At 43.6% G+C, this 21,922-nt stretch overlaps 1 protein-coding gene across 6 annotated transcripts in view; it reads right to left on the bottom strand.

Moving 5' to 3' along the window:
* Positions 1-21,922, bottom strand: part of THRB (thyroid hormone receptor beta) — a 439,267-nt gene that overhangs the window by 343,891 nt on the left and 73,454 nt on the right. The window contains exon 1 of one of the 6 annotated variants that reach the window (XM_070364189.1): positions 8,376-8,395. The exons of the other annotated variants lie outside the window; for them this stretch is intronic. The gene's annotated coding sequence lies outside the window, so the exon portion shown is untranslated. Of the gene's footprint in view, positions 1-8,375; positions 8,396-21,922 lie in introns of those variants that run through there. 6 annotated transcript variants of the gene reach the window in all.

The following is a 21,922-nucleotide window of genomic DNA, read 5'->3' on the forward strand; positions in this document are numbered from 1 at the left end:
GGTCACTCACTATGGTTTTAACTTGCATTTCTTGAAGAGCTGACTCATTTGAAAAGTCCCTGATGCTGGGAAAGAGTGAAGGCAGGAGGAGAAGGGGATGACAGAGGATGAGATGGTTGGACGGCATCACCGACTCAACGGACATGAGTTTGGGTGAACTCTGGGAGCTGGTGATGGACAGGGAGGCCCGGCATGCTGCGGTCCACGAGGTTGCAAAGCGTCAGACACAACTGAGCGACTGAACTGAACGGGACGGAATGACCAATAATGTTAAGTATCTTTTCATGTGGTTGTTTGCCATCTGTATATCTTCTCTGGAGAAGTCGATGTTTACAAACCTTTGCCTACTTTTACTTTGGTTTACTTTTTGCTTATTATTGGGTTTTGAGCATTCTTCCTGTATTCTGAAGACACCTACCCTAAGACCCATCGTTCCACTCTTAGGTATTTATCCAAGAAAAACGAGGCATATATCCATAGAAAGATTTGTATACTAATGTCCACAGATGTTTTGTTTGTAAAGGTCAAAACCCAGAAACAACCCAAATGTTCATCAGCTGTTGAATGGATAAACAAATTGTGGCACCCATACTATGGAATACCACTCAGTGACAAAAATCAATGAATTACTGGCACATACAACAACATGGATTGTGTGCGTGCTAAGTTGCTTCAGTCGTGTCTGACTCTGTGACCCCATGGACTGTAGCCTGCCAGGCTCCTCTGCCCATGGGATTCTCCAGGCAAGAATACTGGAGTGGGCTGCCATGGCCTCCTCCAAGGGACCTTCCTGACCCAGGGGTTGAACCCACATCTCTTATGTATCCTGTGTGGATTAGACTTGAATAATTTTTCTGAGTGAAAGAAGCCAGATCAAAAACGTTATACATACTGTAGGAGTCTACAATTCTAGAAAAGTCAAACTAATCTACAGTGACAGGAGGCAGATCTATGGCTGCCTAGGGATGGGGAAGTGGGGAGAAGGAATAATTAAAGGAGAAGAGAAAACTTGGGGGTGACATTTAAGTTCATCGTCTTGACTACAGAGAAGACTTCCAGGTATATATGAGTGTCAAACTGTAGACTTTATATGTTGTCAAACTGTAGACTTTACATGTTATCAAACTGTAGATTTTAAATACATTCAGTTCATGGTATGTCAGTTACACCTTGGTAAAGCTGTTAAAGAAGTTGTTTAATCCTTCTAAGCCTCAGTTTCTTCATCTATAAAAGGAGGCAGTAATAGATCCCACCTCATGAGGTTACTGTGGGATTAAATTGTGGTAATCTGGCAAAGTACTCTGTTCAGAGTCTTGTATACAATGAGCACTCAGAAAGGCTAACAATATTTTTGTAAAAATGGTACAAAAACTTTCATCCTGGTGCAACATATTATATAATATATATTAAAATACATTATTAATATGTTAAGATTATACTATATGTTACTATATTAGAATATGCTTAGAAAAAAGACTGGAAATAAGTATTCTCAAAGTATAAAATGCTATTTGACTGTGATTGTGGAATTTGGGGTGATTTTATTCTTGCACATTTCCTCTATTTTCTAGGTTCTCTACAATACGTTATGTATTGTTTTTATCCAGTGAAAAGGTTTATTTTTAAAAAATACTGTTACTAATCCCCTAACAAAGCAAAGCTCCATGGAACAAATCAGATGGCACGGAGCATATCCGTTTCCTGCTTGTTCGTACCCCCGGAACCCCTCTTATCCTCCTTCTGATCACGTCCGTCCCCACTCTGTGGCATGCTCAGACACACAGGTTGCGTGCGGGCTCTCTTAAACCCGTCGGTGACTCCCTGTAAGCCTTTAGATAGAGGCCCTGTCCCCAGCAGAGCTCCTGCCCACCTCTCTGGTCTTGCCTGCCCCGTTCCTGCTCTCTCGATCTCTGCTCCTGTCCCACTGGCTTTTCAGGACCTGCAGGTTCTGTGGCTGTCCCATCTCCCTTGCTTCACACCATTAAATCTTCCCTCTCTTCCTCTTGGTTATTGACCTCAGCTCAACGGGAAAGTCTTTCCTTGATGTCTCTTTGTTATACTCTCACATGATCCTTTTGGCTAAAATTCAGTGAACTGTTGTTTCAGGGGTCTTCCTAGCTGGTGAGCAATCTGAGCACAGAACCATGTCTGTGCTGTTCAAAGCAGTGCCCCCTAAACGTAGCAGAGTTGTAGACACTTATTAGCTCAGCTGGTAAAGAATCCACCTGCAATGCAGGAAACCCCAGTTCAATTCCCGGGTCAGGAAGATTTCCTGGAGAAGGGATAGGCTACCCACTCCAGTATTCTTGGGCTTCCCTGATGGCTCAGATGGTAAAGAACCCACCTGCAATGCAGGAGACCCTCGTTCAATCCTTGGGTTGGGAAGATCTCCTGAAGGAGGGCATGGCAACCCACTCCAGTAGTCTTGCCTGGAGAGTCCCGTGAACAGAGGAGCCAGGAGGGTTACAGTCCAGGGGGTTGCAAAGAGTCGGACGCAGCTAAGCACAGCACAGCTCAGGCACTTATTACTGGTGCTTAAAAAAGGGCTGGTTCAGACTCCCTAGCAAAAGAATCATGGTAGAGGAGGAAGAACATTGAATCACGAGGACACCCACCTGCCTTGGGTGTCTTTTCTTTCTGGTTTAACAATAAATATTTATAAAACAGGCCTAAACTATCTCCTAGCGCCCCTCCAGATCTAAATGTAACTGGGTAGAATTGAGTTCATGTCCCCCCGAGTATGAATAATTTCTTGAGTGAATTCATGTGACCCTCATGTTCTGACTGCAACCAGCAAAAAAAAAAAAAAAAAAAGGACTTGCTAGTATAGAAAAGGAGAGCAATATCACCAACAATCTGTCATTTACCTCTTAGAAATTGCACAATCAAAATGATGGGCTTCAGATATTAGCTCCTCTTGAAGTTTTCTTCTACCTACAAATATTCTAGCCCTGGGCTCACATCATTCTGCTGCAGACAGTAAACATCAGGAAACTCTAAAAACCGGACTGACCTTGCTTTTGGTCACGTTTGAATTAAATAGGCACACTTAGCAGAGTGAACTGGGAAAAAAGAAGATGGAAAAGGAATATTTTGGGCCGTCTCTGGACCAACCCAAGGATGAAAGATATCACTAGTTGCTCTTTTTTTTTTTTTAATCTCTGCTTCACATCTACATATGACTTCACCTAACTGGGACCCCTGCTTATTTAACTTATATGCAGAGTACATCATGAGAAATGCCAGCCCAGATGAAGCACAAGCTGGAATCAAGATTGCTGGGAGAAATATCAGTAACCTCAGATATGCAGATGACACCACCCTTATGGCAGAAAATGAAGAGGAACTAAAGAGCCTCTTGATGAAGCTGAAAGAGGAAAGAGCTGGCTTAAAACTCAACATTCAGAAAACTAAGATCATGGCATCTGGTCCCATCACTTTATGGCAAATAGATGGGGAAACAGTGGAAACAGTGACAGACTTTATTTTTGGGGGCTCCAAAATCACTGCAGATGGTGATTGCAGCCATGAAATTAAAAGATGCTTGATCCTTGGAAGAAAAGCTATGACCAAGCTAGACAGCATGTTAAAAAGCAGACACATTACTTTGCTAACAAAGATCCATCTAGTCAAAGCTATCATTTTTCCAGTAGTCATGTATGGATGTGAGAGTTGAACTAAAAAGAAAGCTGAATGCCAAAGAATTGATGCTTTTGAACTGTGGTGTTGGAGAAGACTCTTCAGAGTCCCTTGGACTGCAAGGAGATCCAACCAGTCCATCCTAAAGGAAATCAGTCCTGAGTGTTCATTGGAAGGACTGATGCTGAAGCTGAAACTCCAATACTTTGGCCACCTGATGAGAAGAACTGACTCACTGGAAAAGATCCTGATGCTGGGAAAGATTGAAGGTGGGAGGAGAAGGTGACCACAGAGGATGAGATGGTTGGATGGCATCACCAACTCAATGCACATGAGTTTGAGCAAGCTCTGGGAGCTGGGGATGGACAGGGAGGCCTGGCGTGCTGCCGTCCACGGGGTCACAGAGAGTCGGACACGACTGAGCGACGAACACCAACAACAGGGACCCAGAACTGACCTCGAGTGGAAGAAGCACACGAAGCCACACTGGTCCCGGATCCCTAGGGGTGCATCTGCCTTTTCAGGGACATCTCTTATGGCAGGAAGCAGTAATGCACTTGAACAGCAAAAAGAAACACTGAATTCCAGCACCCCTGCCCAGCCATCAGCGCTGGGAGAATTCAATGACGATGTTGTAAAAATGAAGCAAAATAATACAGCCATGAACATGCATCGTTATAAAATCTATGTTTCCAGGAAGAAAAAGCTGCCTGCAAATTCTTTATCTTGATTTAAAAGACAGTTAAATAATCACTCCCAGCCTAAGTATGTCAAGTTTACTTTGACAAAGTCAATGTGACAGGAAGTCCAAAGTTAACAGTGAGAACTTATTTGGTATCCTTTCTCCTGTGTCTTTCCAAGTATGCTAAATAAACAGCACATATCTGTGTCTTAGAAGCTTGACAACAGGAAAGTAGGTTAGAGTACTTGTGTGATAATTCAGACCAAGAAAATGTTAAATAAATAAAACCTTTTCCTTGGTTATCCAAGCAAAGCTACATTACCTAATGTAAAAAAAGAAAACAAGCACAGAAACAAGAAACATTGCTGTTTCAGGGTGTGCTTCCACGTATCTAGAAAAATCAGCTTTGAATTCTGTCTTTGAGAATACTCAACCGTGTAGCAGTCATGGAATCTCTGCTACTAAAGTATTAGTATCAAGGACAAAATGGAATAGTCACCCCATTAGTTGTATTCTGGGTACAGATGCATTGTATTTGGAGGGAAATAAGTTCAAGTAAAGATTTCCATGAGTCTTGTGCTATCAATGCCCTTTATACATGGAATTCATGTTAGTAGAAAGACTGATTTCTGACAAAACTGTTTGCCAATAAGCATATCTAAAATAGAATGACATCTGCTGAAACCTATTAACAAAAGACTCAAATGTGATCTAGAGCAAAGTGTTCTTCACGGCATTCTTGGAGGACAGTTCTGCATGGGTCTTTCAAGTTTCTGCAGGTCTTATAAGAAGAGATACGGCCTGCCTGGCTGCAGACTAGCTTTTTTAGGATGTTTGCACGCTGAACAGACTTGCAGCATGGAGACGATATCCTGCATGCCTGTGTGCTAAATTGCTTCAGCCACATTCGACTCCTTGCAACCCCATGATCTGTAGTTCACCAGACTCCTCTGTCCATGGGATTCTTGAGGCAAGAATACCAGAGTGGGTTGCCATGCCCTCCTCCAGGGATCTTCCCCACCCAAGGATCGAACCCATGTCTCTCTATCCCTTCTCCAGAGGATCTTCCCAACCCAGGAATTGAACCTGTGTTTCCTGCACTGCTGGTGCATTCTTTACCCGCTGAGCTAAAAAGTTGAGTTCCTTCAACTCAGGATTCTTTCCAGTAATGCACCTTATTACCAGCGTTACGTGGACCTCTTGTTACATTAGAGTGAAGTAAGTGAGAGACAGGAAAAAAAAAAAGTTGTATATTAACAGATATATGTGGAATCACAGATGACCTTATTTACAAAGCGAGATAGAGACACAGGTATAGAGAACAGACGTATGGACACCAAGGGAGGAAGTGGCGGTGGGGTGAACTGGGAGGTTGGGATTGGCACACACACACTGCTGATCCTCTGGGTGGAAGAGGTAGCTGATGCGGACCCGCTGCACAGCCAGGGACTCTGCTCAGTGCTCCGTGATGACCTACATGGAAGAGAAATCCAGAACAGAGGGGATATATGTGTACACACAGCTGATTCACTTCGCTGTACGTCTGGAGTGAACAGAACATTGTAAATCAACTACATGCCAAAAAAATTAATTTTAAAAACAGCAATGTTAGTGAGCTGCCCTTCAAAAGAGAGAGCCGTGTTAGCTCCGGCCTGTCCCCTGTGGGTGAGCCTGAGTGTCCATCACAGTCCAATGTCTCCTGCTGCTTTCCTTGTAACTCCCCCAGCACTCGTGCCACTGAGGATGTCGGTTCTGTCTTCGTTCCGCTTCACAAATGCAGAAAGGGGGACCCAGAGGGACTGAGTAACTCACCCACGACCACAGGGCTGGGCGAGTGGCCGGGGCAGACTCACACTCACGCTGTCTGCCGTCGCGCTGGAGGGCCAGTGAGTGTTCTCAAGGCTTGCACTGCTCGTCCCACCCTTCCCTTTGCTTCCCTGTTCTCACCCTTGTCCACTTGTCTGACTGTCTCCCAGGAGCCGGCTGTTCTTAGAGTCGGTGCTGCCCTTCAGCCTGTGTGTGGCCTTCTGCACCCCGCTCCCTTCTCACAGTCTGCACGTCTGTGTGGACACACACTCACATCCCCCCCAACACACAGCTCTGTCCCCCCATACCCCCCACCCTCAGACACATCAAAGATAGGCAAATGAAAAGAGTCCTCTTTTTCATAAAAAGACCTTATCTAGAGTTGTTACTTGGTTAAGCTACAACTATGAAACTTTTCAAAATGGCATTCCTTGTCTTTAAGTTTTATGTATTTAGATTCCCTCCCTCCACCGAATACTGAAGAATTTACTTAAACTGTGTATTTGTAATTCTCTTCACAGCACATTTTACAAAGTGGCTTCTTAGCTGACACGATAATATGCTGAAGGAAACTACTGCCAGTTTAGAGACTTCCCAGGCAGCCCAGTGGTTAGGACTCTGTGCTTCCCCTGCAGGGGGCCTGGGTTCAGTCCCTGGTCAGGGGAACTAAGACCCTGCAAGCCACACGGTAGAACCAAAAAAGAAAATACTGCCAGTTAAAAAAGTTGTCCAATTTTGCATTGCAATGATTCTCTAACTTCAGCACCCCCACACACAACATCACAGAGGACCCTTGTGAAAAGGCAGATCCCTGGGTCTTATCCTCCAAAGAATTTGACTTAGGAAGTCTTAGATGGAGCCCAGTAATCTGTACTTTAAGCACGCTCATTAGGCAAGTCTGATACAAATATTTTGTGACCCACACCCTGAGAAATCAAGAGAAACTCCATGTATTTACTTCCATAGAGCAATGCCCTAAATTTTCAAGAATCTTCTTAGCCAACTTCTGGGACTACACTTCTCTCATAGATACAACAAAGTTAACACTGACTGAAATGCTTGCTCGGTCATCTAACAAATACTGCTTTAAAGTCTACGTTCCACTAGGGATGGTCAGTAGCTAACAGATGGGACCTGAGTGCAATCCTCCACACATCCAGGGCCCACGGCAGACACCGTTTATCAACACAGCACTCTGTCCGCTGAGCGAGATCCATGTCTGTGAAGCCATTCCCCTAGTCAGTTGCAGGGCAGTTCCTAGGACGTGGCCGTCAAGTCTGGACCACAGGGCATCGGAGCAGAAAGCAGAAGAGTCAAATCACGATTGAGAAGCAGGAGGCGAATTTAGAGCTCCTCCCATCTCCCTGCTGACAAACACACTGCACCGCCTCTCCTAGCCTGAAGGCAGGCTCGGCGTCATCAGGCAACCCCAGAAAGCTCCTGGAAACAGAGACCGCAGCCCATGGACAGGGTGAGACAGCCAGCATGCTCGGGGAGCCCCAGTGCACTGGGGGAAGGTCCTTCCTCCTCTCTCTTCTCCCTCCTCCCACTTGCTTAAGTACCTCCCCTCTCCCCCAAATGAAAAGCCCATTAGAGCTTCCTGCCCTGGGCATAAAAAAAGAATTCCACGTTCTGATTGCCACGGAAGCTTTTTGATCATAGTTGTAAGAGCTGCCTCCTTCAGTTCATCGTTGAGACTCTGAGAAGTCAAATGACTTACCCAAGCATGCTTGCTGAGAGCCAAGAGTAGAATTCAGGTCCCTGGACTCCTAGTTGACTGCTATTCATAGATTTAAGAATCCTGATGCAATGAGCTTCTAAAAATAACACTGCCTAGTTCCACCTCTAGTCATTCCAGACATCATATCTTGATCATGTTTACCTATCACAGCTTCTATCTTTGAGAATCTTTCATTAGGTCAGGCTCAACCAGAAATAAGTTGGTAAGTTTTACAGATAATGATTCTACGTTATTGTACACTTTAATCATAGTTTATTCCTGCAGAGGTGGAAAGTCACCTCATAATAACAAACCGTTGAGAAGGATTTTCTTTGTTTGTTTTTATTCTCAACAGCATGGAGAGCTGTGACTTCAGACACACCTGCCCTGGAACCCCAGCTCCTCCCAGAGGCAGAACCTTATGCAAATGATTTCATCTCCCTGAGAATCTGATTCCTTATCTATGACAGGAAGAACTTATTTACCTCTGAGAAATGTTCTGGAGGTGAAAGTGATTAGCAGGCTTACCAGTGACTGGATGGGTGCCCGGCACACAGTCCGTTCCCATAGGTATTAATGTTTCTCTCCTTTTCCTTTGCTTCATCTATGTCACCTTGGAGAAAAAAGGTAGGCTAGTCTCTCCAGCCTTTCTCTCTCCCAAGTGTCTCCCAGGTCTGGCTACCTTCATGAGGTTTGGTAGAACATAAAAAGGAGAGTCACGTGTCCAAAAATTATTAGGAATTTTGAGAGAGCGCCAGCAGAGGGGTAGGCGGAGCGTGGGGCCCTTCTGAGCGGGGCGTGAGCGCTGGCCCAGGTCCCAGGCCTGCACCGTCAGTCTGGGTACCAGACCCTCTCTGCGCTGGGTCTTCTCTCGTCCACTCCCTGGTCTTGGAGAGCTGGTCCTGGGGTCCCCGGTGGGCACGGGGAGTGCACACGGGCTCAGGAGTTTATGGGACTTAAATCTGCCTCCAGTACTTTGCTCTTACGTCACCCATCTCTCTAAGGCTGGTTCCTCTGCTGGGAACGGGCCTAATGATGCGTGGGCCGTGGAGGGCCCAGGTGAGGGACGGATGAGGTGGGAGCTGGGGAGGGCGCCCACCCGGCCCAGCCCTGAGGACGCACAGGTCGGCCGTTGTCACCAAGGCTTTCTTTCCTTTGAACCTCTCCCACGTCTTCAGGCTTTGTGACTCCAGTGGAGTCATAGTCACAATTCCCCCCGGAGGTGCCACTCAGAGCCCAGCCACAGCACCCGTGCTGAAGAGTAAAAAGGCTGCAAAACGGGCAGAGTCCACATTCCCACTGGTCTTACCGGACCACTCAGAATGAAGTATACCGACAACACAGGGATGCCGACGCTATTCACAAATCAAAGAAAGCAAACTGTCTGACGCTTGTGGCAATGATACGGTGCATCGCTTTCCACTATTTTTGCATTTGATGCCTCCTTTCCTACCCAGTGTCTACAGACCACGGGTTACCGTCCCCATTTGATAGATGCCAAGACTCTCTTTTTAAATAAAATTTAGTGATTTCCCCGCTAATTATTAGAGAAATGCAAATCAAAACTACAGGGAGATAACACCTCACACCGGTCAGAATGGATCTCATCAAAAAATCCACAAACAACAAATGCTGGAGAGGTGTGGCGAGAAGGGACCCCTCCTGCACCAGGGGAATGTACATGGTGCAGCCACAGTATGAGGGTCCTTAAGCTAAAAACAGAGCTACCGAATGACCCTGCAATCCCACTCCAGGGTGTGTATCCTGAGAGAAACATGGCCTGAAGAGATACATGCTCCCAATGTTTACTGAAGCACTGTTTACAGTGGCCAAGGCATGGAACCATCTACATGCCCATTGACGAAGGAATGGATAAAGATGCGGTACGTGTATACAATGGAATATTCCTCACCCGATAAAAAGAAGGAAATAAGGCCATTTGCGCAACATGGATGGATCTAGAGATAGTCATACAGAGTGCAGTAAGTCAGACAGAGAAGGAGAAATATCATATGGCATCCTTTATATGTGGAATCTAAAAGGAAACAAACTTACAAAACAGAGAGAGACTCACAGAGGTAGAAAATGAACTCATGGTTGCCGGGGCGGGGGCGGGGGGGGGGCATCGTTAAGGACTTTAGGAAGGTCATGTGCACAGTGCTGTGTTTAAAATGGACCACCAACAAAGACCTATTGTACAGCACAGGGAACGCTGCTCAATGTCATGTGGCAGCCTGGGTGGGACAGGGGTTTGGGGGAGAGTGGACACACGTGTATGTGCGGCTGAGTCTCTTCACTGTCCACCTCAGACTAGCACAACATTGTTAACTGGCCACAAAACAAAATGTTCTTGGTGTTAAAAAAATAAAAATAAGATTTAAAAAATGTAGTGATTTTCCTGAAGACGTGTGCTTCTCTGATCCTCTCCTTATCTGATTCCTCGTCCGGTGCTCCTTCTGCCCCGTCAATAAAAATACAGTCAAAGCAGCACTGATGAGTCTGTCTCTTCTCCTCCTGAGTACAATGTCTCACTGCTTCAACTGACCGTGATTATAACAACAATTTCATGTGGTTTTCATAAAAAAGGGAAATGCAACCTGGTGGTAATCACTCATTTAACATTTAGGTATCTTTGGGGAGCTTGGCAAATTTTGTAAAGCTTGAAATTCTATCTGCAATTGTTCACGAAGCCTGTACACTATGTTAGTATTATTTCCATAAAAAGTGGACATTTAGGAAACTTGGTGGCATGGACGGACAATTGCCCAGAGTCAAAGATCCATGCGTGAGGAATTAGGACATCTGAATTAAGGATACGGAATTGATCTGAGCGGGAGTTATGCAAGAGTTGCCATTTTTCCAATTTTGTTTTGGGCTAGAGCAGTGGGCTTAAGGAAGCTACGCCAGCCCTGCAGGGCCGACCTTCAAACTTTACAGGAGAAACAAACTTCTGTTTACTTCACTGTTACTGGGGTTTCCGAGGCAACAGAAACCAACCCCGAAATGGCTACTCTCCTGCATCTCCTTCCCAGATGCAAACTTAGATTTCCCGCTCTTTTATGACAAAACAGGAGCTGCAAGATGGATAGGCATGAATTCACTATTCTTTTAGCTGCTGCAGAGGAATTTTTGCATCTCTGGCTGCCCTTGAACTTCTGGGACATGCCCATGCTGGTGGGTCCTACTTGGAAGAGTTAAGACCTCACATCTCAACCCCTTCCAGAATGCACCGGGTAAGGGGTGGTTCAGGGGACAGTCTGCAGAGATGGCCACTAACGCTCTCCTCCCTGAGAGCATGAGCCATTCCCCCACTGAAGGCAGGATGCCATTCTCTTCCGTTTGACACTTGGGGCAGCCTTGTAACTTGTTTTGCCCAGTAGAATGTGGAAGAAGAGACGCGCTGGGTCCCAGGACTTCTCGTTATTGCTCAGTCCTAAGTCCTGTCCGACTCTTTGCCACCCCATGGACTGCAGCACACCAGGCTTCCCTGTTCTCTACCATCTCCTGGAGTTTGCTCAAACTCATGTGCACTGAGTCAGTGATGCTACCTAACCATCTCCTCCTCTTCCACCCCCTTCTCCTTGGATTTCTTAGCACAAGACCTAAGAGGACTGGAAGCTTCTGCTTCTTCCTTCTTGGAAGCCCGCTCCCATGGGAGAATTCTGAGTCCCGTCCACCACCCACTGTGAGAACACCCGTCCCAGCTTGTGTGGCAAGGCCTCAGGAGAAACACCAGCTCAGCCAGAGTTGAGTAAAAGCTTCTTGGAGCTTCCAGCCCAGCCCAGCCACAGGCTGAACAGGCTGAGTGAGTGACCCCCAACCAATGCCAAACGGAGCAAAAGAACTGCCTGGCCAACCCTGCTTGAAGTCTGCCTCACAGAACTGTGAGAAATGGCAAGCCCCTGTTCTCTGGAGCCACCGAGCTGCATGGTGGTTTGTTATAGAGCAGTAAGCGACATAGCCGGGGAGGGTCTCCTGCTGTAGATGTGAGAGCTCTCAGGAAGTGAAGAAAGGGAGGGTGGATGAGAAGAACCTGCTCTGCTGCCAGTTCGCCCGATTCCATTGTGAGTTTTGAAAAGGGTGGCTCAACAACCATTATTTCCATGCGGATGTAAATTCTGTGTCCCCAAGAATTTAGCCCACAAGACACATTTGGAATCCAACATACTGGGGGTGGAGCCTATTCAGACACTTCAGCCACCCGTTGCTGACCTCCAAGTATCAATGTCAACCACGTGTCGGACTCTCGCTTTGAGTGTAAGGGAGACATTTAATAGCGCCTTAGCCCAGCCTTCACAAAGGGGTACGTCACAGTGCTATATAACGGAGCAGCCCCTGAAACTAACACATTGTTGTAGATTAACTATACTTTGATATAAGATAATTTTTAAAAAAGAATGAACACCCAGCTATATATGGCCTACTGCAAGAAAACTTTTATTTACTTCACCACAAATGGTTCTCGGAGGAAAATTCTCTACCCTAATCCAGCAGAAGACAACATTTTTAAATAGAGACATTTTGTAAAATGCTTTCCAGGGATACGTTAAGCCTGTCAGTGGAGACTCATTCTACTAAAACTACGTGCTTGGTGACTGAGGATATTCAAAGTATGTATAGTTCGGTTAATTGAAGACAGAGGGCTTCAGCATTTTAATTTCTGAAATACAGGATTAACATGGTGGCTTGGAAGCGTGGTGGCAGCAGTGGGTCTCAGCTCCAGCCAACTGCTAGAAGCACTTGGAGTCCTTCCAATCCAAGACCCAGAGGTTTGACCTAATTGTTCTGGGCTTTTTTTTTAAATGCTCCCTAAGGGATTCTGACGTCCAGCTATGACTGAGAACATGGTTGAAATAGTTCAGGCTTTGGGGTACTTCTTAGAAATGCACGTTTTTGGCCCCTGTCCACACCTCCTGGATCAGAAAGTAGACCTCAGGAGAACTGCTGTGCTATGATACAAATTAAAAGGGCCAACTGATTCTCTGTCCCTTCACTGTGCCTCAAACCTCATTAAATGTTCATAAATCTAGAAGCCCTTCTTACACTCATTAAAGTAATGAATGTGTTTTTACAGGATTATAAAAATCTGGTAGCAAAATTTTTAACAAATCAAAAGTACTATTTCATTTCTAATTTCTAATTCATTTTTTGTTTTAACACAAAGGAAAAGCATAAAGAATAAAAATACACTACTACTTTGAAATAACATTATTATTTTGATATCAATTTGCTTTTCACATAAAGGACTGTCTTATACACATTGTTTTATAACCTTCTTAACCTGCTTTGTCACTTAACACATCCTTTATATCCTACTGTATTACTGAATATTTTTAGACATATTTAAAGCTGCCTTTTCTCCATCATGCTGTTCTGCCCAGTGGCTCAGCTGTGTCTGACTCTTTGCGACCCCATGGACTGTAGCCCTCCAGGCTCCTCTATCCATGGGATTCTCCAGGCAAGAATACTGGACTGGGTTGCCATTTCCTCCTCCAGGGTATCTTTCTGACCCAGGGATCAAACCCAAGTCTCCTGCATAGGCAGGTCGATTCTTTATCACTGTGACACCTGGAAAGCCCCTTTTCCATCATAGGAATATCCCAAATATATTTTATTGAATCTTCAGTGGTTGTTTCAGATTTTTGCTTTTACAGATAATGTTTTCTTTGATTACTAAAGAAGTTTTTGTTCACATTCACGATGGCATTCTTGGCATCAGTCCCTAGATGTGATATTCATAGGTCAAAGTGTGTGTACCCTTTAAAGGTACTGATACACACTGACAAACTGTCCTTTCTTTATAGTGGAAGAAAGAACCAGTTCCCTTGCACCATGCATGGTCACGCGTGCTCAGTTGTGCCGACTGTGTGTGACCCCATGGACTAGCCCACCAGGCTCCTCTGTTCATGGGATTGTCCAGGCAAGAATACTGGAGTAGGTTTCCACGTTCTCCTCCAGGGGATCTTCCTGACCCAAGGATAGAACCTGCATCTCCTGCATTGGCAGGCAGATGCTTTACCACTGAGCCACCTGGGAAGCCCCTCACACCATGGTGTGTGATACTATATATCAAAACTTTATTTAATCTGTGTCACTTTAGTAACAGGATGAGCTCCTATTGTTCTTTAATGAAGTTAATTATTTTCTTCATTATAAAAATTTATAGCTCACTTGTATTTATTTTCATTCTTTATCCATTCTTTAAAAAATCTGACTATTCCATTTTCTTCCTGTTGAATTGAAAAAGTCTTTTGCATACTAAGGATTTCTTGCATCAATACTTAGAGGCAAGAAACATAGAGTAAACACTCAATTGAGTGGCATCAGCAGGAGTTCATTCCAGTTCCATGTTCGTCAGAAGCAAACTCGAATCATTTGGTCAAGTTATGTTACTGTAAATCTGTATAGAATCAGTATATTTCCTTTTCTAGGCCTGTACTCCACTGAACAAATACAGTCCTTCTCTGATGATCATCCTGTGGGGCCTCATGGTGATTGTTCTGAATTCTCCATTGTATGAAAAGAATGGGATTCAGAAAGTCTGAGTCCTGGCTCCATAGCTACAATTTATATAAAAATTGTAGACTAAGGACATGCTTTAGTCTCCTCACCTTTAAAACAGAAATAACAAGAATGACCTTTATCTCCCACGGTGACCGTGAGAGACAGTTTGCAGGATAAGCACACAGATTTCAGAGCCTGGTTATCTGGACTGGAATCCCCACGCTGCCATTTAAAAGCTATGGAGCTTGGGCAAGTTCTTTAGCTTTTATTGGAATATAGTTGATTTACGATGTTGTGTTAGCTTGCAGGGTGCAGCAAAGTGATCAGTTATGTGCTTAGTTGCTCAGTCGTGCCCAACTCTTTGTGACCCCACAGACTGTAGCTCTTCTGTCAATGGAATTTTCCAGGCAACAATACTGGAGTGGGTTGCCATTTCCTGTTCCAGGAGATCTTCCCCACCCAGGAATTGAACCCATGTCTCCTGCGTCTTCTGCACTGGCAGGAAGAGTCTTTACCACTGCTCCACCTGGGAATCAGTTACACACATTCGTACATCCACTCTTTTTCAGACTGTCCTCCCATATAGGCCATTACAGAGGACGGTATAGAGTTCCCTGTGCTGTACAGTAGGGCCTTAGTGGCTATCTATTCCATATATAATAGTGTGTAAATGTCAGCTCCCATCTCCTAATTCAGCCCTTCCTCCCTTTCCCACCGGGTAACCGTAAGTTTATTTTCTATATTTGTGACTCCACTTCTGTTTTGTAGATAAATTTGTTTGTACCCCCCCTTTTTTAACATCCCACATATAAGCAATATCGGATGATATTTGTCTGTGTCTAACTTGCTTCACTTAGTATGACAATCTCTAGATCTTAATCTCTTTGGTCTTCAGTTTATCTGTCAAATGAGGATAATAATAGAATTTACCTATTGGAGTGGTAACAAGGATTAAATGAATGAAAGTCTATATAGCACTGTAGAACGGGGCCTGGCAAGTAGTAAGCACTACATATTAACACAACCATCATTCCAGTTCAATGACAGAACCTGCCTGTTACATGCTGTCTTAACCAGAGCCCCGACACATGTCAGGGGTAGGCTTATAACTGCTGCAAAGGCCACCACAGTCTTGGCAGGCAGAATAAGCTGGGCTGAGTCTCTACCAAACCCAGGATGTACCCTGGAAATGAGTTTCTGAATAAGGCTCTAGCATCAACTTGCTTTTCTGTGATTCACCTCTTTCTTCTCAACGTGGAATGCAGGAAAACCAACCTGTTTTTTATTAGCTGGATTATGACTGTCAAAGCTAACCATGTGGGTTGGTCACTTTGCTTCCAGCCCAGAACTCACAGACAGACAGCCACAAGAGCGTGGACCCAAGGCGCTCTCAGACAGGTAGGCACCAAGTTTCCTACCTCAAGGCAGAGCAGAGACATGGATTTTTAGACGCATTGTCTGTAGTTGGGTTAATTAAATTCTGTGTTCTCTGATTTATGCTCTCAGCTAACAAGGAGATTTTTGGTAACTCATAATATGAATCATAATACAGAAGATGATTCAAAGAAACTGTCAGCATTTTGGTCATTTTATCTGATAAAATTCCCACTTCTGTCCCCATGAGTCGCACCGTATAAAAGAAGCTACACCCATATGGAATACGCTTGTGAGTCAAAAACAAAGCCAATGCCCAAAATACAAATCAAAAACACTGCCGAGAACAACAGGCCTCAACTAATGAATTAAAATGATTGCTGGTTTCTTTAAAATATTAAGCCCATCAGCGCTTGCCAAAAAACCCCTTGGCTAGCTGAGGGATTCAAGCTGCATTGTTCAGCTTGAGATTGAAATCCTTCCATTCATCATTGACATGTGAGAGACAAGACAAGGCTTTGACAGACGAGGGATGAGGCGCCAGATGGTTCCCATCTGTATCTCCATTGATCGTACAATGAAAACCCACCTTCCCCGATCAGAAGGCCGCGCAATACGTGGAAAATGAATACCCAATGTTTTTAAAGGAGCATAATTGCCCTTCCCAACCAGAGATGTATAAATATTAATGAACGCAATCTGGTTCTAAGCAAATTTAGCATGAACTTTTAGCTACCCTCCCCTGACAACTTCCTCCCTCTTTAACTGAATTATGCTTCAAAGTTCTGTGATTAAAAATAGCAAACCCTGCACTGAAGTTGGATCTGTGACTGAGGAAAACCTCTTCCTTCCAGCTAGTCACCGGTTAACATAGTTCACATCATTGAGTACTTTTTTTTTTTGTTTTTAACCAAAAAAGGGTCTCTGTTTAAATGAATGTTCAAGCAAGTATGAACAGTGAGATACAGTGAAGTGAAAGTTGCTCAGTCGTGTCCGACTCTGTGGGACTCCATGGACCTATACAGTCCATGGAATTCTCCAGGCCAGAATACTGGACTGAGTTAGCCTTTCCCTTCTCCAGCAGATCTTCCCACCCCAGGGACTGTCTCCCGCATTGCAGGCAGATTCATTACCAGCTGAGCCACAAGGGAAGCCCAAGAATACTGGAGTGGGTAGCCTATTCCTTCTCCAGGAGATCGTCCCAACCCAGGAATGAAACCGGGGTCTCCTACTTTGCAGGTGGATTCTTTACCAACTGAGCTATCAGGGAAGCCCAGTGAGATATAGAATCAATATAAATATGCAGGGGACTGATTAGTAATCTATCATTTCTGCCAAAAGGATTTGAACAAACTTAGAGATTATTACACATGGAACCAGGAGTTGTTAAACAAGCTAAGTTTTGCAAAGCTCTGGAATACATGGAACCCTAGGAAAAGAAAAATGATTCTCTCTCCCATACGTCTACACATATACACACTTTTCTGCAAACTTAACACAGAGGGTTAACTGAGTACTCTCAGTAAACAGTTTGAATTACCTATATTCAAGAGAAAATATTAGTTGTTTTGGGATGCTTTGAACTTGCATCATTAGTATTAAAATATCTCTAGCCCAGAAGACTTTGTCAGTCTTCTTTCTTCTTGACTCACTCCCAGAGGCTTTTATCAAAAATACCAGAAAGAGACCCAGATTTGAAAATTTCCATTAATTCTTTCTATTGCTTCCTTTCCTTTCCATTCAAACAAGGAAGATTTGCATATTCCCTCTAGCTTGTATGTCTCTAATCTGTTGAAGCAAAGAATTTTCCAAGAAGCAGATTCCATGTTTTCACCACTAATGTTTCCCTATGGATCAAAGTGGCCAGAATCTTACAGTGAAAAATGTCAGGTCAGTCCAAAGGTAATAAAAGAAATTAAATCCACATTATCAATTTTAGTCCATCAGGTGACTTGAAGGAAATAATCTTTCTTTCCTCTCCTCCCATTTGTATTGTTCTCATTTTGCCAATAAAATTCTGTTGAGGACTACTATGTGCTTGGCAATGGCTACTGAAAATCAACACAATGGACAGTATTGCTATTCTTAGACACAGCTGTTATTTCAGAGACATCCCACAGATATTGCAAAGAATGTTCTTTGCCATATGGTAGCCGCACCACATATAGAGTGGATGGGTGTCTCGATCTCAAGTAATCAAACCCATCTCTTAGTCCCCAGTCCCCCTTTGGGAACAAGCTCTCAGCAAAAATAATTACCAGATTCACTAACAATATTGGTGTTTGTTTGAGGTTCAGCTTCACTAAGTCTGGACAAGCTTTCCCCTCCCACTTTTCCAAGCATAATTTGCTTGTTGGCAGCACAGTCACATGTCCGAATGACATCAATAAAGCTGAAGTCAAGGATGAACTGAAGCTTGCTGAGAAAACGCTGAGTAAGTAAAAATGCATTTTGATTATGTTCAGGGCAAGAAGAACAGGAAGGGCTAGACCCCTGGCTTGAGCCAGATGGTGCAATGTTAGCATATGACAAGGAGGAAGGAAAACAGTCCCTCTCCTTGTGGCTTTTGTAATTTTCATTAGGAAGAATGGTCTTCAAACTGTAAAGAAGAGATCTGAAATGGTTAATGTTAGTGAAAGTGTTAGTCGCTCAGTCATGTCTGATTTTTTGTGACCCTGTGGACAGTAGCCCGCCAGACTCCTCTGTCCATGGGATTTCCCAGGCGAGAATACTGGTGTGGGTAGCCATTCCCTTCTCCAGGGGATCTTCCCGACCCAAGAATCAAACCTGGGTCCCCTGCATTGCAGGCAGATTCTTTACTGCCTGAGCTGCCAAGGAAGCCCGTTAATATTAGCAGTAGACTGGAAAAATGAGAAGACTGAAAGTGAGTACCTAATTGTGTTGAGGTTTCCAGGCTCAGATGCATCAGGTCCTCAGAAGTAATGGAGAGAAACAAACCAACAGCACACAAAGCTTTCCTTGTTGTTGCAGATCAGGAAAGTAGATTTTGTCTTGATTATTGAAAAAGGGATCTGAGGGCAGCAAGGGGAGAAATGGGGCTGTGGGAAATAACGGCATCCCATTATCTCCCACAACTGTAGGCAAACCTACATTTCCAGAAGTTATATGTAAATTCATGGTTTATGAATACTATTGAAAGAAAGTAAACGAGGTAATCAATGAAGAGTAGCAATGGGTTTGAGAGGAGACATAAACAAATAAATGATACAGGACATATGACATAAACAAATATATGATACATCATACATGCTATTTGACAATATGATACAACAAATACATCAAATTATATTTTATGTGCATTTATATCAAGGTATATGGATATCAACAACCTCAGATATGCAGATGATATACCACTCTAATGGCAGAAAGTGAAGAGGAACTAAAGAGCCTCTTGAGGAGCATGAAAAGGGGAGAGTGAAAAAGCTGGCTTGAAACTCAACATTCCAAAAACTAAGATCATGGCATCCGGTCTCATCACTTCATGGCAAACAGATGGAGAAAAAGTGGAAGCAGTGATAGATTTAATTTTTTTGGGCTCCAAAATCACTGTGGATGGTGACTGCAGTCATGCAATTTAAAGATGCTTCCTCCTTGGAGGAAGGCTATGGTGAGCCTAGAGACATCATTTTGCCCACAGAAGTTCATGCAGTCAATGCTATTGTTTTTCCAGTAGTCGTGTATGGATGTGAGAGTTGAATTATAAAGAAGGCTGAGCGCTGAAGAATTGATACTTTTGAATTGTGGTGCTGGAGAAGACTCTCAAGAGTCCTTTGGACTGCAAGGAGATGAAACCAATCAGTCCTAAAGGAAATCAACCGTGAATATTCATAGGAAGGACTGATGCTGAAGCTGACGCTCCAACACTTTGGCCACCTGATGCGAAGAGCAGATTCACTGGAAATGACCCTGATGCTGGGCAAGGTTGAAGGTGGGAGGAGAAGGCAGTGGCAGAGGATAAGAAGGTTAGGCAGCATCACCAACTCAATGGACATAAACTTCCAGGAGATAGTGGAGGGAGCCTGGCATGCTGCAGTCCATGGGGTTGCAATGAGTCGGACACAACTTAGCAACTGAATAATCACAAACATACCAATGGTATCATAGACCTATTTTAGCAAGATGCTTGACAAAGTCTTATAAGGTATCCTGGGGTGAGATAGTAGAATATGACCTGAATGGCAAAGAATGAATACATGAATTGAAAAACTGTTAGTTAATTCATTAATGTCAACTGAGCTACTGAGCTTTTTCCTGTGAAAAAACTGTATTGATTTGGATGAAGACAGAGCGGATTACCATCATTGAATGGTTATGAATAGTGGAGATAACATAATCATGTATATAAGATGATCTGATGAAAAGTCAGATAAAATTTAGAGAGCACAATATAGAGTTCTGCATTTAATATAAAGTGTAAATAGGAAGTTGCACAGTGCTGAGTTAGGGCAGCCTTGGATGACAGCTGTATAGAAGAAACAAATTAAGTCAACAGAGTGATCTGGTGGCAACTATGAGAAAGAAAGTCAAGTGCAATCTTAGAGAAGGAGTGACAGAACATATTCTTGCTCCCCTTCCTCCCGTTTTCCATGGTCACCCTGGGTGCAATGGGGACTTGATAACCTACTGGTCTGTGCTCTGACGGGAAATCACCATGGGCAAGAGATAGCCCTGTTCATTTTGTTATCGATCCACCAAGGCATCTGTCGGGACACTCCTAAGAAACTGGCTGACCTTCTGAATTACAGAATGAAAGATCCAAGGTCCTTCGAGGAAGGCAGAAGAATGGACAACCAAAGAGGTCGAGGAGAGAAGGATGAGGTGTTGACACAGAAGCCGACCGTCCAACAAAACAGGAAAGACCAAAAGAAGTCCCACGGAATCAACATTTTAATTCACGAAATCCTTAGCACTGAAGACGAAGGGGGGAAATCACACTAGTATAACTGTTTTTCATATGAAAAAAAATGAAATTGAATCCCTATCTCATGCCATCGAAGAGAAAAATCCATTCCAGGATGCACTGTAGACTTAAAATACGAAGGTAAAATGAAGAAAAAATATTTAGAAACAATGAAGAATATGGATGGAATTATTAAGCAAAATTTAAAAATCACTTGGCATAAAAGAAGAGATTAATATATCTGACCACATTATACACACACACACACACACACACACTTATGAACTAAAAGCCAAATGGAGGGATGAAATGAGCATTTCACAAAAGGAAGCATCAGTGGTAAATAAGTATGAAAAGACATTCACCCTCCTTAGAAAGACAGTGCCTTCTGAGGCCATGATCAGATACACTTTAGGTGGTAAAATGCAAGAGTTCACCTTACCAAGTACTGTCAAGCACACGGGGCAACAAAACTCTAACACAACCTAGGGGGAGTGTCAACAGGTTCCATCTCTTTGAAAAATAATTTCGAATTAGTAAAAAATGCATTTGCTCTCTGACCCAGCAATTCTGCTCCTAGGGATACCCTCACTCATGTGCACCTAGAGACGTGTGCAAGAAAATTCACATAGCAGCGTTGTTTGTATCAGCAAATCACTGGAAATGAACTCCTCAAACAGGAAATAACCCCAGGGTCCATCCACAGAAGGACAAACACGGTGATATGTTCACCCAACAGAATACTATACAGCAGGGGTAAGTGAGCAAATCCCAGCCTTAAGGAGTAGGTAGATAAAACTTAGGAATACAATTGTGAACAAAAAAGCAAGTTACAGGACATTAGATACAGCATGCTACTATTTTTACAAAGCCGACAGACAAGCACAAATTTAAGATATTTATTATTTAGGGAGATAAACACACATCATAAAACTTTAAAAAGTTCCTAATGATAAACATTATACTTATAAAGTATATCTCAGTGGAAGGAAGCAAGATTTAGGAAGAGCAAGGAACATTCTATATATATTCAACAGCAACCATACTGTGATGTTCGATTCCTTAAATTGGGCATGGAAGTCTTACTTCATGATTAAGTTTCACAGCCTACATACATGTTATAACATGTAAATAATTATAAGGAAAATAGCAGAGCGACACATACACACACCAAGGAAAGTGGGCCTTCTTAACTGCATCAAAGCTGACCATGCATCACTTCCAGGGGGTCAAGGTGTAAAGGAAGGTTTTGCTGCTTTCTTTGGATTTCAAGTGG

This window comes from Bos mutus, chromosome 27, assembly GCF_027580195.1.
Source record: "Bos mutus isolate GX-2022 chromosome 27, NWIPB_WYAK_1.1, whole genome shotgun sequence".
NCBI classification, from domain to species: domain Eukaryota; kingdom Metazoa; phylum Chordata; class Mammalia; order Artiodactyla; family Bovidae; genus Bos; species Bos mutus.